Source organism: Hydractinia symbiolongicarpus, chromosome 2 (assembly GCF_029227915.1).
Source record: "Hydractinia symbiolongicarpus strain clone_291-10 chromosome 2, HSymV2.1, whole genome shotgun sequence".
Lineage (NCBI taxonomy): Eukaryota > Metazoa > Cnidaria > Hydrozoa > Anthoathecata > Hydractiniidae > Hydractinia > Hydractinia symbiolongicarpus.
Window position 1 is genome coordinate 20,677,486 of NC_079876.1, and position 21,786 is coordinate 20,699,271.

A 21,786-nucleotide genomic window follows, 5' to 3' on the forward strand; every position below is an offset into this window, starting at 1 on the left:
TTAGTCTTTTTAAGTTTGTTTACAATGTTGTTTCTTTGTGCCTCCACAGACTCATTAATGTTATTTTGTTTTTCATCTACATCACTTGATTGATATATATTCTGATTCTCTACATTCATTGGGCTTTGACAAAAATTTAACACAGAAACGAGATGTTGCTAGCCATATTGAAATGATCTAATTAAAAATTCTTTCGTAATTCATGTAGATTGCTACCTTTTGATTGGCTGTTAAGCTGAAGCGCAAAATGTAGCTCGCAAAAAGTAGAGCCTGTTCAACTTTTTTTAAATCGCCCCAGCGCATGCAAAAGCGCGAGGTCAGCGGCCTTATTCTGATAATGCGCATGCGTAGATCAAAAGTCACGGCGCTTTTTACGACTGGGCACAAAATGCAGTTGTATGGAAACCGGCCTTAAGGCCCTACACGTAAATCACATTGTTTCACGCACACGGACAGGTGGCCATCGGTTTAGTCCTTCCAGTCTCAACGGAATACGAACTTTCAAGTCATTTTCATTAGCGTCAGGCCCTAAGAAAACCGCTTTAATATTAGGCACTTCAGGGCATTTTTGTTAAATCCCAAATCAAGCACTAAAGCAAATTAAGATTGTTCTACAGACTAAGACAAATCCAACGAGAGGTCAATGACCTCTGTACGTTGTATAGAACCAAAGTTATGGACATTTTAGTATGTGCAATTGATGGCATTTTTTGAACAATTGCATTGCAATATTCTGCAGGAAAAGGAGAAATAAAATGGCACAAAAAACAGGGTATAAAAAAGTCCGTTTTAACGACAAAATCGCCTGAACTAAAATTCTCATATCTTTCGTTCTAGAATTAGGAATAACTTTAAATTTTTAGAGGATATTAATAAACACTTATATTTTTTATCATCATTTTTATTAATCAAAATATGACGTCACAACTCTGCCATTATGGAAATGACCAAATATGGTTAAAACTACTGCTTAGAAAACCAATATATAGGTAAAGGATGTGCCCAAAATTTTCCTGAAAGATTATCACGTGATAAAAGTGTGTATTTTACAGACCAGATTTGTGAAAACATAATGACCAAATATGGTTAAAACTAATAAAAATACCAATAAAACATATATTTGAATTGTTTTATGAAAGTTACTGCTTAGAAAACTAATATATAAGTAATGGATGTGTCCAAAATTTTCCTGAAAGATTATCACGTGATAAAAGTGTGTATTTTACAGACCAGATTTGTGAAAACATAATGACCAAATATGGTTAAAACTAATAAAAATACCAATAAAACATATATTTGAATTGTTTTATGAAAGTTACTGCTTAGAAAACTAATATATAAGTAATGGATGTGTCTAAAATTTTCCTGAAAGATTATCAAGAGCGTGTATTTTACAGACCAGATTTGCGAAAACATATGTTATTTCAATACCATAAAAAATTTATCTTTTGGTCTTTTCAGTGAACGTGGATTTAAATTTACATATCCTTCAAACCCAATTAAAATATGATGTCACAACTCTGCCATTATGGAAATGATCAAATTATATATATAGTAAAAACTACTAAAAATACTGATTTCAAAATTGTCACTCTATAAGAATGCTGCCAAAACATGCATTACTTCAAAAACCATACAGAACTATCACGAAAACAAAACTTTTTAATTTAGCTTCAATTTTTAAAAAAAATAATATCTTGCAGACCAGACTTCAAATAAGTTGTAAATCTTAATTTTTGTGTAAAAATATAAAAAAATCACAAAATTTGCACAAATATAGTCATTGCGTTAAACATGTGAGGATAAAATAATGCAGATACTTTCTAAATTAGCAGTACAAAAGTTATCATTCTATTATACTACAGAGTTTCTGTAAATGGTATATACGCAAATAGTAAAAATTAAAAATCACTTATATAATGATGAAGGATCCAAGAACCACTTTTACTTCCAATACAATCGTTTGTGCATCCAAAATATCACAAATTCGTACTCGGTTTGTTGTATATTAAAGAACGATGAAGCAACATGAAATATCAGGCAGACACTGGCTCATATGTTTTTTGAATACACCTAGAGATAGAAAATTAAATTGATAAGAAAAAAATTATCTACTAAAAGGAGTAAGAGGAACACTAAAAACTACTAGGAAGGTACTACTAATATATATACATATATCAATCAAAAAACTAGGAAATAATAATCAGTTCTCCTTTCTCTAAATCGACAAGAAGAGGGAAGTTCCACGTCTCATCTTCTCCTTCATACTGCACAGTATACGTTGACTTTTTAGAATTTGATAAAACTAATGACATAACTGTTCCTCTACACCAAAACACATCATCGCACCCTTCCTCGCGTACTTTATGCTGAATTAACTTTCCAACTAAAGACTGTGGGTTTTCCAAATATTTTTGAAGCTGTGCACGTTGCTTATCAATAATTAATTGCTATGGTTCTGAAGCAACAACACGAAAGCAAACAACAACAATGACAGATAATGTTAGAAGTATATTTCTCTTGTTTCATGTCATAACTACACTTGAGTTTGGGGAAAGGGGGGGATGTCAGGTTTGGTATCAGGGGGGCCCAAACCAGATGCGTGTGTTTCCATCCTTACCCTTAGTAAGACGTATCTCGTGGAAACGTCTGCGTATCTCGTGGAAACGCTAACTCAGCAACTCGCTTGGAAATTGCCTACATCTGAGCGACTCACTTGGAAATCGCCTACACCTCAGCAACTCGCTTGGAAATTGCCTACCTCTCCGCGACTCACTTGGAAATCGTCTACACCTCAGCAACTCGCTTGGAAATTGCCTACATCTCCGCGACTCACTTGGAAATCGCCTACACCTCAGCAACTCGCTTGGAAATTGCCTACTACCTGCTATGGCGTATCTCGTGGAAACGCACCTCATTTGTTAGGGAAACAAACGCATCTTCATCCCATTTGGCTGACGAAGGAAGCCCGACATCCCCAATTTACCCCAAACTGGATTTTTTAAAGGAGACAATTTTGCAATCCATCATGTTATTAGCTAACTTTCAAAATCTGATAATACACAACTTTAAATTGACAAATAATAACTACAATTGCTGTCAATAATACAAAATCAATGAATAAGGATTGTACTTTAATTTAGATTTATAGCAGTAATAGCACTATCAATTGTTAGTGGCAAGAATAAACTGAGGATAATTTGGCGGAATCGGGTGAGGATGCTAGGCTGAAGAGAAGATATTGTCTCAAGCTCACGTGCGTGTTCCCAATAAATTCGCTCTTCTCCACTACATCCGGAGCTATTCTTCTAGTAGTGTTCGCTCTTTTCCTCCACTACATTCGGAGCTCTTCTCCTAGTAGTGTTTTCTGGCTTAACTAATCTCTCAATCACATCCGGAGCTCCTCTCCTGTGATTCCATTTCCTCTATCATACCTCACAAGAACCTACTCTTTATGAGCTCTAGCTTCTTTTGCATTTCACACCTGTTATTAACCTCTTGGTGCACCACCTCTGACTGTCAGCGCCGCATCCCTCTGCTGTTATTTCCCCAGTCATCTGTCCTGCTCGCGTGGTGCACCGTCGTTCATCTCCTCGCACCTGTACTTAATTCACCATACTCTTCCAGGGGTACACGCACATCTCTACACTTTGTGGCTGCCCAGGGCAGCCCAGCACCCCCAATTCCCCAAATAAAAATTCATTATCTATCAGGCAATATTTTTGACGAGAACTACGACGAGATAATTCAACATGCCATAACAGGCTTAACAAATAGACATGAAAAAAAAACTACATGCAAGTGCCTATAAATTAGCCTTTTACAATTCGGGTAATAAAATCCCCATTTGATAAAACGAACAATGGGCCAGCCTTAGCCCTTTCCTAAATGGAGCTGTTTTGGATGCCTTGATGTTAAATGTAAATAGCAGTTCTGAAAATAGAAGCCTGACCTTATTTATTAATCACTCTAGGGCAAATGTATAATGGCTAATATGGAAGATTTCTTCATAAAACATCAGAAACTTTTTTCATGTGGATTACTTTTACATTAACAAAATTAAAAATTTGAAGATAAACTTTTGGGATTTTGTCATTCATTAGTTTTCAAATTTCTCCCTGGAAATTTTAAAAGTTTTAACGAATAGCGGCGATAGAAATGCTTTTTTAGATCGTGTTTTAAAGTTTAAAATCGAAAAGAGGCGATATAATTTTTTAAACGAAAAGCGGCATTTAATAGTTGTGAACAATGCTTCTCGAATGTTTCTTAGATGAAACGCGCTGGATTTTTTTTTTTTTTTAAGTAATTAAATCAACAATACATTCCCGCGCAATGTATTATAAAACTTCGCGAAAGATTTTTATTATTTGCTCCAATATTTCTTCACGAGCGCATTGTTTTTTACCACGCAAATATAAACTGGCAAAACGCTCAAGGGATTTAATTATAACAAAAGACAAACGACTGCCGTCCTCCACGCAAAGGTGTGATATTAGCGTGTACGCGGTAGATTACATTCAGACTGTACTGTACTTAATCACTCTACAATGACACTTATTTAAATGCCTAATATAAAGGGAATACAATCGGAAGCATAACCGTATTTATATGCCCAACCATTCTAAATTAAGGGCACTGACAATAAAAGCATTTCCAGATTTCCAAATTGCACAAAAGATATAGCCTGATCGAACAATTTTGATTAGCATTCAAAATACAGCTATGTGAAATGTTTATAAAATTGATCCTAAAGACTGGACACATATTGCAAAAAAAAAAAATTAAAAAATCCAACTTAAAGTGAGGTAGAAATTGCCGATGAGAAGATCATGTGGATCAAAAGGTTCCTTGCGCCCAGGAGTCGAGTTAAAATTTATCTAAACTACTCAGGAGTGTTTCACGAGGCTCAACTCTCTGGTTTCACGGTAGTTTAACTACATTTTGCCGCTTTTTGCCGATTGTTGCGCGATTCCTTGTTTTCTGCCGTAAAATAGTCGACTTCGGCGGCAGCCGAAGTGTGGCCTTTTGACCCTCTTAAACAAACAAATAATTTTGACGACAAGAAGAATCGCGCCGAAGTGTGGACTTTTGGACTCTTGTAAAACAAAGAATATGTGACGTCAAGAAGAATCCCGCCGAAGTCGTCGAAATTTACAGTAAAGAAAGATTGAAATTAATTTACTCTACCTATTGTTATTGCCTCCCGGTAGCCGGTCGGTTGGATAGGGTAGGATTCAACATGTCTAAAGGCTGAGAAAGTTTTGTATTGACTTGCAGCAAGTAAATGGAAGGCTTGAATATATGATTGCGGAATGAAATTGAGCAATGTTGCTAAGAAGAAACATGACTGGAAAACATTTATGCTCTGTGTTGCCTGGGATTGCAGAAGAAAGCAGTTTGGCAAAATAAACAGACTTTTTTGAGTTAACAAAATTATAGCATTAACTTTATAATGAAAACGTTTTCAGGTACATCTGTTTACTTTTAATTCCATTGATTCTTGAGCTTTCTATTGCTGTGCTAGCAAGTTTGAGCATGAAACTGTTTATAGTTTCACTTTCAACAACTCTAAAAAGGCCTGTCTCAAACTCAAAGTTCTTGTGTTGTCTTGGGGTACCCACAAGTAACAAGACATTTGATAACAATACAATAAATCGAATAGCTGCATAACAACTTGTATGTTTGCTTTGTAGATTCAAAGCTCCTGGCAATAAACACTTTTTAAACGATTTCTTAAAATGCTACAAGGCCACAGACGAGAACACTAGTCGTGACTAGTTTTGGGAGAATGACTTCGACAAGACTTGATGATGATTGGTTTAAAAGCTCTAATCTTATATCGAGATAATTCCTGGGAACGATGTTAATTATAAAAATTAGGAAAAAAGCATGGTTTTAATTAATAGGTGAAATGACGAAAGTTTTTCACATTTCACTAAAGAAGTTATGCTGACAGGCATGGAAAATGTTTGTGGTTCTACCAACATAAAGAAAATGACTTAGCATATATACATATACAGCGCTATCCTGATTGACACAAAATGTGTAAATGTAGTTAACGATATCTGTTTTTAAATGATTTGTTTTGTTAAAAATTTTAAGTAGTTAGTGTTTATCGCATAACAGCTAGGTTTTTCCAAGTTTGATTCAACATTTTAGAGTCTTAGCCAATAAGGGCTACATATTTTTGACTGAATGTTGTGCTAAATCAGTGGTCATTCACTTGTTGTGGTAGGTTGTGTTGTTTTTAATTAGCTATTGCTGCGTAAAAACCAAATTTTATATAGCGGCCTTTACTTGTGCAAAATCATGATATAATTTTGCTATTTTTATTTTATTTATCTGTTGTTGTTTATGGTGTACTATGATCTAATAATACAAATAAAGCCTATTTACAATGCAGTTTGTTTTGTTGTTGTTGCTTATTTCTCTATATTTCTCCTTTTCCATGTGACTAAATGTTTCAAATAGATTAAATATCAAAATTTTTATTAGTAATAGATACCGTTTTGCATGTTTTTTACAGAATATAGTTTCTCCAAATTTATAGCCTGAATATTGCCCCCAAAGCAATTATATTCACCAATAACTTACGAAAACAAGCCTGCAAATATTATTTTGGATGTGGAAAAAAGAAGTTTTTCTGGCTAGCTAAGTATAGTCTATTATAAGATTAAAAAGGGAATACACGAGGCCAAATTTTCACGCAGATACAATTTACTATATACAGGTTGGAGCAGGATCGTATCATGATCGTCTATTGCGGTGAATGACCATAAACAACAATATACATAACATAACGAGTTATCATAATGGCAACCTGGCTACAAGGTTGGCATTACTTGTATAAAAGCCATAATGGCTCTAGGGTGGTTAAAAAGTGACAGTTTCTGGGCTCCTAACATGATATAATATATAAAATGAAACAAACCGACCTGGCTACATGCAATATCTGTCCTGAAGAAATATCTGAAGGTTTCTCCTGATACCAAAGGTACATGATCCAAAATTTGCTACAGTCATTGGTTGTCATTGGATGCACTGTCATTATAGTAATTGAAGCCAAAAGATGGAGTTGATGATATTAGTAGGTTGCAGTGATAGATGCTTCCTGAAAACGTGGAGCCAGCTTAAAATTATTTCAGTTAAGCAAAATGTGATGATCAAACCAAACTATTAGCAAAATGTGATGATGGAAACTAGTTGACTTTAGCTGCTCCCAATTTATAGGTAGGCAAGGCAATCTTAGGGGCCTGGATCTACAACAGTATTGGTTAGTTACCTTGAGGGCCCCTAGTGTTCATGCCTTGTGACCACCCTTTTCACTAGTCTACCATTCTAGATTTGAAATAACATTGAGTTTCTAAAGTATATCCTTCAATGATGCTAGTAGCCATCTTTGTTGACACTTGAATACTGAATGCAATCAAAGCCAAGCCTCTCAACAAGGTATAAGTACTTACTTCAGGAACCGCAATTAACATGTGGTGAACTGTTGGTCCACCACCATCAAGCCGTAAGCGACCCTCTTTCAACTTTCTTCCCAACTTTACCTTCTGCTCCGTAACATTTCCTAACCTTGTATTCTTGTCCATTAAAACTGGCTTAGGTGCAATAGGTCTTTCACTTGCTAAATATTTATTATTTATAAAACTGGTTAAGCTCTAGCTAGCTAGCTAAATATTAAGCTGAAATTTGGAAAATGTCTTCTAGCTAGTGCTTGAGGAGAGCTTCACTTAGCTAAGCTAGTTATAACTACATATAAAACAGCTTTACCAAATAAGAATAATATAACTAGCTAAAGTAACTAAAGTAAAGTAACAAACCTAAAATGGCGGTTGGCCTTTACTAAATATGCGTTTTAGGAGAAAAAGTAAATATACAGTTTTTATAAACACGAAACTGCTGCACTAAGAAAAGTCTAGAGTACACAAAATAACAAATACTTGGTAAACAGATAGTTAAAAATACATTTGAAAGGTAAGCCAACTCCTTAAATTTAATTTTACCTTCAAATATCAGCTTTTTTCGTCTTCTCTTCGGCCCCACAACAACATATCTGCTTCTCCAATATTGGCTCAGGTCGTTATATAAACTCGTATGTGCCTAGTTTCAATATCTGCCCAAGTTTATACTTCTAGAGGTGCCGAAGGTGCCCAGATGTTTATATAGAAATGTGATAACAAAAATCAATCACAGAAAATTTCCCGTCAGAATTTCCCGTGAAATTGCGCAAATTTTGATCAACGGGAATTGTCACGTGACTTGAAGTGCCTATTAATATAGCCTTTTGCAGCCTGATAAAGGCCCACACGTAAATCACCTGGTCTCACCCGCCCAGACAGTTGACTAAGGCTTTACAATGTTCCATGACATTTTTCTTCTGGTCAGACCCTAAGAACACGGCAAATTGCGTGCAGAAGCCTGTAACGGCTTTATTATCACCTTTTGCAGTCTAATAAAGGTCCTACACGTAAATCATCGGATTCCACGCGCCCAGAGAGTTTTCCATCGACCTTGTCTTTCAAGCTTTAATGAACAACGGTATGCCACAACGTTTTCCTTAGCGCCAGGTCCTTAAAACACGTCTAACTGCGTGCTCAGACATGCAAATGTTCTAATATGGTCTTTCGCAGCATAATAAGGGCCCTTCACATAAACCACGCAGTTCCACGCGCATATACAGGTTGCCATCGTTACAGTCCTTCTAGTCCCTATATAATACTATGTTCAAAGTCGTTTGCCTTAGTGCCAGGCCCTTAGAACTCTGTTAACTGCGCCCACAGGTCTGCAAAGGCTGTAATATGGTATTTTGCAGCATAACAAAGGCCCTACACGTAAATGACATAGTTCCACGCGACCACACAAGTAGCCATCGGTTTATTCCCTCCAGTCCCAATGATCTAGGATGTCCCAACTCGTTTTCCTTAGCAGCAATTTCTTAGAAATCCTTAGAAATCTGTACATTGGGCGCACAGGCCTGAAAGCCTGTAATATGGTATTTTCGAGCATAATAAAGGCCCTTTACGTAAATAACGCGGTTCCAAGCACCCAGAGTGGTGGCAATCGGTCAAGCCCTTCCAGTTTTGATGGACTACGATGTACCAAGTCGTCTTTGTTAGCGTCAGGCCCTTAAAACACAGCAATCTACGGGCACATGCCTACAAAGGCTGTAACATAAGATTTTTCTTGGCCTATTCAAGGTCCTACACGTAAATCACGTGGCTCCACACGCCCACATAGGTGGCCAACGGTCTAATCTTTCCAGTCTCAATGGACTACGATGCCTGAAGACGTTTGCCTTGGCGGCAGGCCCTTTTACCACTCCTAAATGCATGTGCAGGCCTGCAAAAGCTGTAATATGGGCTTTAACAGCCTAATAAAGGCATTACAAGTAGATCACATGACTTCACGCGCCCAGACAGATGGTCAACGGTCCAATCCTTTCAATCTTAATTGACCACAATGTCAAAGTCGCTTTCCTTAGCGCCAGGCCTTTAAAAGACGGCAAATTTCGTGCACAGGCCTGCAAAGTGTGTAATATGGCGCTTTCCAACCTAATAAAGGCCTTACACGTAAATCACGTGGTTCCACACGCCCACACAGGTGGCCATCGGTCTGGTCCTTCCAGTCTCAATGGACTACGAAGCTCCAAGACGTTTACCTGGGCGCAAGGGTCTTGAAACGCTTCCAACTACGTGCACAGGCTTGCAAATGCTTTAATATGGCCTTTTGCGGCCAAATAAAAGCCCTACACGTAAATCACATGGTTCCACTTTCCCAGATAGGTGGTCAACGGTCTAATCCTTCCAATCTGAATGGACTACATTGTCGCAAGTCGTTTTCCTTAGCGCTAAGCCTTTAAAGCACAGCAAACTTCGTGCTTCGCCTGCAAAGAGTGTAATCTTGTGTTTTGCGGCCTAATAAAGGTCTTACACGTAATTCACGTGGTTCCACGCGCCCACACAGGTGGCCATCGGTCTAGTCCTTCCCGTCTCATTGGACTACGATGCCCCAAAACCTTTTCCTTGGCACCAGGCCTCAAACAAAGGCGCTACACGTAAATCATGTGCTTCACGCGCCCAGACAGGCGCTCATTTTTTTTTTTTTTTTTTTTTTTTTTTTTTCGCCAAAAGAAATTTACATACAACTATTTCAAAATTACAGATACAAGTTCTACATACACGTAAGTACAAGCATAAATTTCTACATTGGGATATATACATATACATACATAACTGTATCACGTACGTAGAATAAAATGGCAGGAGTAAGTAGAAGACTATGCAGTCTTATCATCTCACACCTTACATAGCCGTCATTAAAAAGAGCGTCAAATAAAAATTGATAATTAAAAACTTAATAAAATATTAAATGTTATGTTAAATAAAAGAAAGCGTTTAATTATCACACGTAGTGTTGTTTCAGAAGAAGACTTGTTCGTTATTACTTCGTAACAGCTGATTTCTTAGTGCAATTTTAAATTTTTTTGTAGATGGAATGCTTTTTATCTCATCGTTTAGAAGCATGCTCCAGAGTTTTGGGCCTCGGTTTGATATTGAAAATTTTGTTACATTAGATATGATTTTTGGCCGAAGGAAATTATTACCTGAAAATCTAGTTGGATATTTATGTTGAACTTTCTTAAATAATGTAATGAATATATTTGGTGCTATTAAATTTTTAATCTTATACATGAAAATAAGGACTTGAAAAATGTTAAGCTGACATACATTAAGAATACCCAGTTCTTTTAGCAATGGTCTAGAATGGGAACATTTGTTCTGTCCTAATATAATCCTACTGGCATGTTTTAATTTTCTACTGGCATGTTTTAATTTTGGTATATTAGTGCTACCCCATGCAATGTTTGCATAGTTTAAATAGCAGTGTATAAAGGAAAAATATATGCTTCTTAAGCAGTTCTTATTCAAAACGAAACTGGCTTTATATAAGATTCCTAAGCTTTTGGAAACTTTGTTTTCCACTAATTTAATATGTTCTCTCCAAGTTAAATTTTCGTCTAGGAGAACTCCAAGAAATTTCATTGAATATTCTCTTCTTATGTTTACATGATCAATAACTAATCCAGGTAACCTAAGAGGTATTTTATCTTTTTTACTAAGTTTGTGAAAAAGGGTATATCTAGTTTTTAAAGTGTTAAGGGATAATTTATTCGCTTTAGCATAACATTAGCATAGCATAGCATTAGCATAGCATAGCATAGCATTAGCATAACATCGGTCTAGTCCTTCCACTACCAATGGACTACGAAGCTCCAAGACGTTTAACTGGGCGCCAGGTTCTTAAAACACTTTTAACTACATGCACAGGCCGGCAAAAGCTGTGATATGGCCTTATGCAGCCTAATAAAGGCGCTACACGTCAATCACGTGGTTCCGTGCACCCAGACAGGTGCGCATCAGTCTAGTCCTTCCACCCTCAATGGACTACAAAGCCCTAAGACGTTGGCCTTGGCTTAACTGGGCGCCAGGTTCTTAAAACACTTTAAACTACGTGCACAGGCTTGCAAATGCTGTAATATGCTCTCGTACACTTTCCGCATTACCGATTATAATCAAGCATTGTTAGAGGCAAAAAAAGTTATTCCATGCCTGTTCTACCTTTGATTTGCGTATGTCTCCAAGCATGTGGACACTGCGCGACATTTCTCCATACAATGCTGCTGAGTGTCTTGCATCATGCAACCTTGGATTGGGATGCAATACAATGGAAGGAAGGGAGCAAAAACATCAGCCTATTGCTAAATATGCTGATAATACCACCTATCAAGACCGTTGGCCAATAATTTTCCGGCATGAATTTATCCAGCTAATCCATCTTCGTAAAAACGGTTATGGTAAAATATATTACATATCAAAACGTGCGCCTTATGTTCCAGAAAAGCGCGATGATCAATGTGAGCAATGTTTTTTGAAGTTAAAAAATGCCCTGTTTGTGATAGAAAATCCAAGAAAAAAATTTGTGTCGCATTGAAATTTAAAAAAGTGAAATGCTTTACTGCCTTTTAGTTGTTGTTTACATAAAGAAATCTCCTAGTGTAATGTGTTTTGCCAAAGAGTTGATAACTGATACCTGTGTGCTGTCCTTAAAATGTAAATCTCGTAAAAGTTGTACCTCTTGTCCTTTTTTAAAAGACATGTTGAGTCGAATAAGTAATCGAGAGGACTAAACTTCAACTTTTAGTAGGCTGAAACTTCCTTTTAAAAATTTACTGTATATATATATGAAAATTGAAGTGTAGCTAGGTAAAGTGTTAGGTGAAGGTAGAATTGTCAAATTGTCTTGAGTTGAATTCTATTTTTAAGTGATTTTTCATGCCCTGCAGATAGTGTTGAAGGGTTCCTTATCTATCCTTAGGCTACATAGTGTTATTGCGTGTTTTTGTTTACTAAAATGTTCATTTCATTAAAATTTTATCAGAAAGTAATTTATTTTTATTTTCACTGTTTAATTTTTTCATAGTTTATATAGCAGAGTCAACAGTAATTGTTGTTTTTAGAGTTGGTAACGTGTTAGAGATTGTTCTAAAATAGCTTCAGTTTGTTTCTGGTTACCAGAAGAGCAAAATAGTTTTGTTGTAGCTTTCTAGTTCATAGCTAGATGTATAATCTATGAGTTTTTACGTATACGCTCATAATCTATGAGTATATATTCTTTTTATGCGGGGAGGGGTCAAAAAACATCACTCATCATTTTATAAAGCTTATAAAGCTAGCTAATGTTTTGCAAAAAGGATAATATTGATGATGTCTTTTCACTTGTTTTTTTCCAGGCTGTGACTTGTTTATTTTTTTTCTTGGCGTAATAGCCAGCAGTATGTAACATTTTCTGTAAAAGTATTCCCCAAATATACATATATTCCATCACAACTACAACAAAACATCTCAACCATTTTTAAAATATGGCTTCTGTAAAAATTTCCTTACCACAGATGCAGCCATTTTAAAAGCTTCCCCGTTGGTTTTAATTGTTGCGATTTACGGCTGACTCTCAAATTTCCGAGTTGCGCAGTTTTACCTCTTTCTTGCCCGCCGTGTATGGCCTTTAGCTGCCTAATAAAGACCCTACACATAAATCACGTGGTTCCACACAACAACACAGGTGGCCATCGGTGTAGTCCATCCAGTCTCAATGATCTACGTTGCCGCAACAAGTTTGCTTTGGCGCCAGGCACTTTAGCACTCCTAACTACGTGCACAGGCCTGCAAATGCTGTAATATGACGTTTTGTACCCTAATAAGGCCCTACACGTAAATCACGTCGTTCCACGCGTTCAGACATGTGGCCATTGCTCTAGTCCTTCCATGCTTAATGAACTACGATGCCCCAAGACGTTTACCTGAACGCCAGGTTCTTAAAACAATTCTAACTACGTGCACAGGCTTGCAAAGGCCGTAATATGGCCTCTTGCGGCCAAATAAATGCCCTACACGTAAATTAAATGGTTCCACTCCCCAGACAGGTGGGCAACGGTCTACTCCTTCCAATCTTAATGGAGTACAATGCTACAAGTCGTTTTCCTTAGCGCTAGGCCTTTAAAAGACGGCAAACTTCGTGCACAGGCCTGTTAATACTGTAATATGGCGTTTTGCAGCCTAATAAAGGCCCTACACGTAAATGATGTGTTTCCACGCGCCCAGACATGTGGCCATCGGTCTATTCTTTCCAGTCTCAATGGACTACGATGCCCGACGCGGTTTGTCCTGTGGACAGGCCTTTTTAACACCCCTAACTGCATGCACAGGTCTGAAAAGCCAGTAGCATGGCCTTTTGAAGCCTAATAAAAGCCCTACACGTAAATCACGTGGTTTCACGCTTCCACACAGATGACCATCGGTCTAGTCCTTCCCGTCTCTATGGACTACGATGCCCCAGGATAAAGTCTTGGCTTCGGGCCCTTTTAGCACTCCTAACCTCGTGCATAGGCCTGTAAAATCTGTAATATGGCGTTATGCAGCCTAATAAAGGCCCTAAACGTGAATCACGTGGTTCCACGCGGCCAGGCAGGTGGCCATCGGTCTAGTTCTTATCCCAATGGACTATAATGTCACAAGTCGTTTTCCTAAGCGCCAGGCTTTTAAAAGAAGGGAAAGTTCGTGCACAGGCCTGCAAAGAATGTAATATGGCGTTTTGCAGCCTAATAAAGACCCTACACGTAAATCACGTGATTCTACGTGTCCACACGGGTGACCATCGTCTAGTACTTCCCATCTCAATAGACTAGGATGCCCCAAGATGTTTGCCTTAGCGCCAGGCCTTTTTAGCACTCCTAGCTACGTGCACAGGCCTGAAAATGCTGTAAAATGGAGTAGTAGTAAGGAGTGAGGATATACGGTTTTTCGCTCCTTCCACACCTTTACCCCCCAAACCCAGCTGATAAATTTTCAAATGCCGTGTTTGACAAAGCGAAAACATTTTATACTACTGCAGTCCGGGCCATGTCTGAGTATGTACAGGAACCATCGGAGCAAAACCTGTACACATGCTACAGGTGCGGTAGTCAAAATATTTCTTCGGTGGCTAAACAAGTAAGGTCATGCGATGAGGGAACTTCGGTATTTAACACGTGTGTGAAATGCGGGAATACATGGCGGGATGGATAGAGCATTATAGAATTTGAATAAATGACTGAGTATTGTGATAAATGTGGGATTGATCTTGATAAATATGACAGATGCGAGAAGTGTGGCTAATCATAAAAGGAAGGATGCTCTGTTGGAAACACTATATTATGTATGTGACATACAATGGTTGGTGGTGTACTTGTGAAAATTCCTAGTTGGGGTTCAATTTCCATAAATAAAGGGATGTTCAAATTTGATGGAAATAATATTGAAACCAGGGATTTTTACAGAGAACCAACAGTACTAAGCATCGAGGAGGTTCAAATTGAGAACATTATACTAAGCGATCCCATCCAAGCCAACAAGGGTAAGGATGAACGGTTCGTAGTAGTCTACAAGAATGACAGTAAGATATCATCGTTATTGATTCGAACACCAAAGGGTTTATATAGCAATGGTGGCTCGCGCTATATTGATGGCTCGTCGCTTACCATGTGATTTGACATACATCAACATCCAGAATGGTTGGAGAAATATCAGATCATCCTAGCCAGGATCGAGAAACTATATGGTAGTGAATTCACAGCCTCGCCAGTAAAGAATGATAGGAACACAAAGGTCAAGGAATGGAATGGGGAGGTAATGACCGATTTCTATGATGCTATAGTACCAGTGAAGCAGCCGTGTGAATGTACGGCTATCATCAAGCTATCCAGCATTTATAAGCAAAGCTCCAAGCACTATCTGCAGGTCCTACTCGAAGAGTGCAAATACAAGCCTAAGGACACGACATCTTATTGATTCAGATAACGACGAGGAACCGTTCGTTGTCGTATAATAAAACAATGAATGAACTTAAAAAAGAAGCCAGAGAATTAGGGATTCGTGGTTATTCAACCCTCAAGAGAGCTGATCTTCTCGCTGCGATTCATAAGGTAAAATATAAAGATATTGCAACAGAAACACTTGGGCCTCATTGCAAGCCATGTCTAGAAATCACAGCTATGAAAATACTAAATGAATATATCAGAGGTCTCGAGACAAAACAAAAACGAAATATCATCTATGACGGTGATTTTATGATCGATAAAGATACCGGTGAAGTGCTTGGTGCAATTTAATGTTTTATACAAATCATTAAAATTATGAATATTTAGGTGCTACCTCTAGGTATTTCTTACATATTGTGCAGACTGCAAGTTTTTTAACAACTCAGCCCTCGCCTCGTCGCGACCTTGCGCGACTAATTGCTGCCTTTCTTGTTCATTGATAGTTTCTACAATTTTCTTCGTGCATTGTCGAATCTGCTCCTTTAGCAGCATATATTTTTGCTTCTCTTGGTTTATTAGTGAAAATTCATAATCACTTATCACTCCATTCTCGATGGCTTTCGAAATCAAATCGACAATAGTATTCAGCTTTGTTTCCGCTAATAATCATATACTATCATGCTTTTTGCGTTTGTAATTCAGCTTTTTCCCACCATGTTTTAAGGCAGTCTGCCCTACAGCTATGGCTATCCCACCCATTGCCACTGCCAGAGGTACTCCAATACCACTCAGCATGCTCCCAATACCAACACCGCTCGTGATCACGCTTATGGAGAGCAATCCGTGGTCCATATAATGGATCCAGGTACCATGCATTCCAAATTCAGCTTTTCACGTTGTTTAATCTCGCTTCGTAGGTATTGTCCAATCTCCTCGATCTTCCTTAGGCTATAGACCTGACTTTCATCAGGCTCATGATCCGGTGCACTCGGCGGTATACTTAAAAAAAGCTTTGCTATATCGCATAATGCATAGTAATTTCCACGAAAGGGTTCTTTTCTTCTTGATATTCGTTTATGAGCATGAAATCTAACCTGTCTGTTGAACCCTTAATGGGGAGGTATACAGGAGTGTCGAAACTCCATGTCACCATATCTCCCCAAGCGTTTAGCTCTTTGATTGGAAGCACGGCTAGTATATTGGATTTCTCACCATTTAAAAGAGAATAATCCGGATCCAGCTGGGGGCATACGAGTCTCAGCCGCTGAAGAATGTCTGTGCTGTACCTTCTGTCGTAGTCACCCACTGAAAATAGTACCTTGTTATTAAAAGCATACCCCATAAGGTCCTGCAGCGGTTGATCAATTATCACAACATACCCTTTATTAACCATAATCCTACACACGCCGTTTCTGAGTACAAATAGCTCTATCCTATCCCCTGCTTGGGTTTTGACAATAGCCGAGAGATCCTCGATTCTACACAAGCCCACCTCGATTTGGATTGTGACTTCCAATGGCCCTACATTACACGTCCCGTCATTCATCTTGGCACAAGCTTTATAGATATTGAATTCACTCTTTTTATAAAGATTCACCCACCTAGGTCGAATACTTATGTATTTTAGAGCGATCATTGAATCCTCCCCAGATATTCATCAAAGACTATAGGCTTTTCGATATCAGTAATATACAATTGCTTCATGTTTCTTTCAAGAAACATGAATATATATAGCTATAACCCAAAGGCAAAATACAAGTTGAATCATGGCAGGTACCTGGAGCAGTTAAAGGGCTCGGATATTACGAACCAAGACATTGTTATTGACGCGAAAGGGTCCTCATTCAAGGTTAAATTCCCCAATATTTCTGTTGGCTACATGTTCCATGCTAACCCCTTCGATTAATGCTTGCAGGGCCCACCCTTTCAGCCTCTGGTCAACACAATTGAACTTCGCTGTATTCGCTGCAACATCAGGTTGTGGGATATCGATGCAGCACCTAACGTCTCCATTACCCTTTGTACGCGCCGTGTATAGGTTCCATGTCTATTTCCAAATTCGGAAGATCCTCGAAGAATTGGAGGTATCGTTGCTTGGCTCCTCCCATTTTAATTCTATCAACAATCCGTTCAATATGGAAAGATTTAGACGTCTGGCCCGTGAATTTGGAGTATCTGCAAGTGAGCATGAATGGAAAAATGAAACGTTGAGTAGTAGTTGGCAAGCCAAACGTAAAGATTTTCCCGGTGCAGGACCTAGTTATTTTGATGAAAATTCATGGTCGAGGTGGGTAATTGAGAAAAGCCAAGGCCTTACCCGTATTGGTATTGAAAAGTTATCCCAAAACGTTATATATTGCGCGTATTTGATTTTGGAGAGCTAAGCCAATGCGCGATCAGGAATTATTGGGAATCAAGGCAGTTCTACCGATGCCCAAGGACTATACTTGACGACCTTCGAACAGCTGGTGATTAGACCTACAAATACAGGTAGAGAGATTAGTGAATTCGAGAACGTACTCAGATATGCACGAAGCAAGGTCGACTATAGTGGCGTATATATGATCTCAAGCGATATGTCACTGATAACAATATCCTGATCAGTCAGGACCATTTCAAGATTGGTATCAATCCCAATATTAACGCTCCGCATGCTGTCGCCATACCAAGGAAGCATCATCAACCCTCCAAGGTACCAAGAATGCATCCTCCTCCAGCAGCCTCATCGTCAGCATTAGCTCACGAGGAAACTAAGGCTACGATTATCACTGTGGGGATATTGTTAATTATCACCTATATATGGATGAAACATTAAGATTGTCATCTGGTAAGTTGGTGGTTTACCAGAATAATCTACGATCTGTTCCCACTCCTTCTGTTACCTACATAGGCAACGACGATGTCCACACCAGCAGCCAAGGCCATATACAAGTGCTTCGCTACATATTCGACAACCCTCGCTGCAACTCTGAAAAAGAACGACACCACAGTGCCAATGATCCCTGGTAGCGCAGCACCTGCTTTACCGGCTAGGTACTTCAAAAATCTCCCGAGTATTTTAAGCTGTTTCCGCACAAACCCCTTGTCATCGGCACTTCCTCCTGTACTTCCTACGGCGCTTGTTCTTCCTCCAGTGACAGCGAGCACGATGGTGGAAACCAGTAGACCAACAGCAGAAATAACGCTGGCGATAATCAAGCCTTGTTCCTTGAACAAGATCTTGAGCTTTTCGACCAAGGTTTTATCATCCCCAGCAATCTTTATCAGAGTCTCCTTGATAATCTTCAGCTGCCTCTGAATCTCGGAGGAAAATACGCCGTGTTGCTCTCGTAGGGCTTTCTTCTCATCCCGCAGTTTCGATAGGTGTAATATAGCCTTCAAACCCCATACCCCTCAAGCAATTCTTGGGGCGTAGCATCCTCAGCAGTGTCGATCCAATAATTCTAAATTCGCCATTATCTTCCCTTGTGAGTCTTATATCATCGAAAAAAAGCTGGTTATTGTTCAGCCTAAAATTGTCGTAAGGTATCGCATCTAGCTTCGGCTCCTCATTCAACCCCACCGCAAGATGTTTGTAAAAGCTAACAACCTTCGACCTTTTCAGCCTTTCCCCTAGACTTAGCGTAGTGTCGTCTCCTTCCTTCTCCAGCAACCTTTGCAACCATTCCGGTTGACTTAGCGTGGTGTCTGTCTCAGTCGCTTCTATCCCACTCGCCTGGGGCTCAGTGCTTGTATCTGGAATATCCTCGGGTCGAAGGTTCTCACTCTCGCTACTAAACTCCTCAGGTTCGTCTGGAATGCCTGCCTCTGGCGTAAAGTCTCCTTCGTATATTGGCATTTATTTCAACCACCAGCCTACCTAAATAAATGAGTGTTTTTGGAAGACTAAACCCTTGTCAGGAAGTCAAGACTATGCTCGCTGTCAAAGGCAAGAGGCAGCGGGTTAAAGTGAGCCACGTACCATCTACGATTGGTCACAATGAGGATCTCTATGTAGAGATCCCAGACATGGGTCGGGATGATGTTATATTTCCTGGGAGTATCAGGCTCCTGTTTGACCTCGAGCTACAAGGGACTAATACGAAGCGTACAATCGTTAGTAATATTGGGAAGGCCCTGGTGCGTTACCTACGTATTACTTTGAAAGGACGGGACAATTTGCGCTTTACAGGTAAAAGCGTCTGACCATGTAGGAACAAATGAGTAGCGTGCTATAGCCGCGGCGTACGGAAACACCTTTTGTATTCTGTTGGGGAAAATGTTCGAGTTGACGATAGATCTCCCGTTTTATCAACATGGACTCCACGATAGGCTACAGTTCGTTCTACATTTTGCTTCATAAAAAAAATCTCTAACATTTCGCTCGAGTTTGAAGAATTAGTAAATGAGGATCTGGCGAGCGCTATGATGTCGCGATACAGCCGCCTCGCCCTACCATACGAACGAGTATTGAGGAGTAAAGTGTTGACTATGAAGAAAAGTGATACATACTACAATCTCCAAGTCGATACCCCTTGCTAAATCCTTGGTGGGTATATTACTACTATTCGTCGATCCTGGAGTATCCAAGGCTTATGCGGGTGTCAATGAGCAATTCTACAATCCCAAAATCGAAAAGATTTCTGTTACGGTGGAGGGTGAGCCCAATGAGCTGTATTCACATGCTATGCTCCCTCGAGATCATTTGCAGCAGATCGTTGAATTATTTGGGTGCCATGATAGTGAAGTGACCATAGGTCAATTTTTCACCGAGCGCTATGCGCTATTCATTGATTTCAGGGCAACACCTGATCGTGGCCTACATGGTAGTAGGCGGCCTCTGCAAAGGTTATCGGACGGTATAGCCCTGCACATGACGAAAAAAGCGGATGGCAATGGAGATATTAGGTGCTACGTCGTCCTTATCCAAGACGCGAAATTAAACATTCTGGATGGCAGGTTCCACAGTGTCGAATATTAAGAGATCAAAATTTGTTTTTGTAGGCCTTGGGTCTACAAAATAAATGGCAACAATTGGTGTACTCGTAGCAGGTGCAGCGATTAATGCATTGGCCTTTAGTAGCTCTAATTTTCTATTTAGTAAACTCAGTGGGCACGGCGAGGAAGAGCGACGAAGGCACGATTTAGCGGTTGAAAAGCTTCAAGCTGCCCAAACCCAATGGGTAAGAGATAGGCAAGCGAAGATTGATGCATACAATAAGAGAAGGAAGGAACAAAGGCAAGCTGGGGAGAGTCTCAAGGAGCTCGACGAGGAAATGCGGGAGTACTTCATTGCAACCATAGAGAAGGCCCCAGAGCTCTCAGATTTTTACACACCTAGCAAAGGCCAAAAAGACGGTGAATTCGCTTTTATAGTGGGATCGTTGGCCTTGCTCGGCCTTGCGGCTTACAAATGGGCATAGATATATGTTTTTCGACATCTAATAAAAGATGTCGAAAACAATGTGTTTTTAACATGTCTTTATTATACATGTTAAAAACGTTTTACAAATATTTGTAAGCTACGAAACCTAAGGGTAAGGTAAGCTTGCCGCTTTCTTGCTGCTTCGAGGGTGTGTAAAAATTGGTCAATTTTGGAACCTTACTATTTGACGCGATGTAGTATTTGTACAGGTCGTCATCGAGTTCGCGAAGGCTCTTACCAGCCCTTATTTGCAGTTCCCTTTGCTCAGCAAACCAGTCCAATTTGGCTTGTCTGTCTCGTACCCATTGAGCCTGGGCATTTTGGAGCTTTTCCATGGCCTCGTCATGTTTCTTCCGCTCGGCTTCGCCGTGTCCTGAAAGCTTAGAAAACAAGAACTTTGTACCGCTAAATGCTAATGCGTTGATAGCAGCGCCTGCAACGATAACAGCTATTGTCGCCATCCTTTATTTAGTACTCCACCGAGTTGAAGCGCCCATCTAGTATATTCAGTTGAGCATCTTGGAGCAGGTAAACATAGCATCTGAAATCCCCGGTTCCGTCAGATTTTTTAGTCATATGGAGGGTAATGCCATCACTTAGACGTTGTAGGGGTTCTACCAGAGCCATGTAGGGTATCTTCAGGAGAGGCTCTGAAGTCTACAAACAGCGCAAATCTCTCGTTGAAAAACTGGCCAATGGTCACGTTCAAGTCATGACTGCCGAAAATGTTGACGATCTGCTCAAGGTGATCTTTAGGGAGCATCGCATGAGATTATAACTCATTGGGTTGTTCCCCTTCCACGGTTACGCTTATCTTCTCAATTTTTTGATTATAGAACACCTCGTTGACACCAGCATAGGGCTTCACGTTTGCAGGGTCTATGAAGAGTAGCAAGACACCCTTCAAACTTTTCGCGGGGGTATCGATTTGGAGGTTATAGCTTGTATCGGCCTTTTTCATGGTCACCACCTTACTTCTTAGAATTCTTTCATAGAGCAAAGCGAGACGACTATACCTTGACAT

The 21,786-nt window shown here is 39.4% G+C and overlaps 1 long non-coding RNA gene across 2 annotated transcripts; it reads right to left on the bottom strand.

Moving 5' to 3' along the window:
* Positions 1–569: 569 nt before the first annotated feature.
* Positions 570–9,333, bottom strand: LOC130630118 (uncharacterized). 2 transcript variants are annotated; one of them, XR_008982035.1, is made up of 3 exons: positions 8,010–9,272; positions 6,936–7,111; positions 570–2,073 (listed from the first exon to the last, which is right to left on the bottom strand). It is a non-coding gene; the product is annotated as an uncharacterized LOC130630118 (long non-coding RNA). The 2 variants fall into 2 exon arrangements; XR_008982034.1 differs by lacking the exon at positions 570–2,073 and having other exon boundaries at positions 2,499–7,111; positions 8,010–9,333.
* Positions 9,334–21,786: the final 12,453 nt, after the last annotated feature.